Source organism: Lipotes vexillifer, unplaced genomic scaffold (genome assembly GCF_000442215.2).
Source record: "Lipotes vexillifer unplaced genomic scaffold, Lipotes_vexillifer_v1.1 scaffold1004, whole genome shotgun sequence".
NCBI classification, from domain to species: Eukaryota; Metazoa; Chordata; class Mammalia; order Artiodactyla; family Lipotidae; genus Lipotes; species Lipotes vexillifer.
Window position 1 is genome coordinate 321307 of NW_006793064.1, and position 2350 is coordinate 323656.

Sequence of the window (2350 nt, forward strand, 5' to 3'; positions counted from 1 at the left end):
CCTGGCTAAAGGGGTGGGGCCTGGGTGATCCAAGGGGTCACCCATGAATTCCAAACCTACCTACAGTGTGTAACCCTCACAAGGCCGCCAAGCGGGGCTCAGGGCTGGCGATGAGGGAGCGGGGGCCGCCTAAGGAAGCCTGGGGGAGGAGTCCCTATCTCCCTCACTCTATGTCTCCTGCCCAGTGGGCCCCAGATCTCCGTCCCTCCTGGGAGCTGGGTGCCGCCTGGCTGAGCCCTCTGAGAGGAAGGCCAGGCTCCTTTTGGTGCGGGGCAGAGTCCCAGGTGAACCAGCAGGTTTTGGTCTCTTGCACGTGGCTCCTGGAGCTCCTGGGACACCAGATACTGGCCTGGGGCTGCAGCGACTGCACCCCACTTGGTGGGGGGGAGGGGCGGGGCGAGGAGGGGGATGGAGCCTGAAGCAGGCTGCCCCCCACACACACACACCCGGGGGCAGCCTGAGGGTCTCTACTCGGGGAAAGTGTATGGCGGCAAGAGGTCCCAAAGTCCTCACCAGCCAGCTCCATTGTTTCTGTGGTCCCTGTGTGTGTGCCCAACGTGTGTGTAAGTGAGAGGTGTGGCCTGGTTGCACCCAAGCTGCCGTTCTCAGGATTCTGGGTCAGTGCCCTCTCCCCACCAGTCGTAACTCCTGCCATGGCGGTTCTAGCCGCCTTCTCAGTGCTGAGTGATAATCGCCCCATCTGACCCCAGTCAGGGGCTTCCTTCCGGCAGACTGGCTGAGCAGGGTGGATGTGGATGGCGGGGTGCCTGGAGCCTTCGCCAGGGTGGTTTTGTGTTTAGCGTCAACCGTCCAGACCTCGGAATTCCTTAACCTGGGCCAGCTGGGCTAGTGGGGAGGCAGGATCTTGAGGGGGCAGCCCTGGGCTGGATCTCCCCTCCCAGGGCTGGGTGGAGCAGCTTCTTCAGATGTAGGTCCTTTCTGGGCTCAGCTTTCCTACCTGCGAGGGGGCAGTTGGGCTCTTGGGCTCGGGGAGCAAGGGAAGGCATGCCTTTCTTTCACCCAGTAGTACCCAGCCTCCTGGTAGACCAGGCCAAGGCAGCTGTGAGGAGGGGCAAGAGTCATCAGAGTGCCTTGGGTTCTTGCTTCTCCAGCGGCGACGGGAGGCATTTCTTACCTGCCTGAGAGGTGCTTTTCCCCTAGACAGACTCACTCATCTCTCCACCCATCCCACGTAGTCACATGGGGCTACACAGCCTCCCTGATGCTCCCATGTCTCCTCAGAACTCTTGTGCCATGCTCTCGGCAGTAGGGAATTCTGGGCGTGGGTCTGGGAATCTAGAATGTAACAAGCCTGCTCGAGGCTGACAGACTGGGATGGTAGACACCCCTGCCTCCTCTGCTGACCTGCACACACGCGCACACACACACACACACACACACACACACACACACACACACACACACACACACACACACACAGAGCCAGGTCTCCAAAGCCACTGGCAGCGCATATAATCTCTGAACTTGGCTACACTAATGCATTAATGGAAAAGCCTGAGACTCCAGGAGCCAAGATGCTCCCAGGTGTATCTAACAAGCATCTTCTGGTGTCACTGGGAACCCCAGAGACCGACTCTGATGGTAAGATGTCAGGCCATAGGGCCAGTAAACCTGAATACCCAGCCCCTTGCATGGAGCCTGTGGTGTGAGAGAGTCAGTTAGGAACCAATGGCTGCACAGGTCAGTCCTGAGCCCACACCAGGAACTATTGAACGGGACTTGTGCTTCTGGTTGCCAGGCTGTCCTGGGGTTTCTGAGAGTGTCCTCAGTGGTGACAGAACAGGAGTCTGAACCCTTACATTAAACCAAGTTTCTGGTGATAGGTCTGGAGTCCTGGAGGCTATAGGCTGTTGGAGGAGAGGACTGTCACCTTGAGAAGCCATCCTCCACGTATGTTTGGTCATCTTCCAGGTGTACATAGCAACCCTCCAGGTGTGTATAGCTGTCCTCAGGGTGTACTACATAGTTGTCCTCCAGGCCTCATGGAACTAATTCCTGGCCATACACTTTTCTTTCTTGGGGACCAGTGACTGTGATGGTGATTCCCAGACTGCCACTCCCTGAGGTTAGGCGCAGACTTGGATGGTCTCCAAGCCCAAAGCTGTACCCAGTTAAGAGCTCGGTTAAGCAGGCTCAAGATCCCACTCAGGGCTCCCATAGGCCGGAGACATTTGAGAAAGGAGTGGGTGGTAGGGGTTATGGGATTATTCCTGACAATATTTTCTCCTCTGACCCCACTGCCAGGAGAAGGCACCCAGCCTGGCCTTCTGGAAGTGTGGGGGTAGGTGATCCCAGGCTGGATAGCAAACCCCCCCCCCCCCCCCCCCCC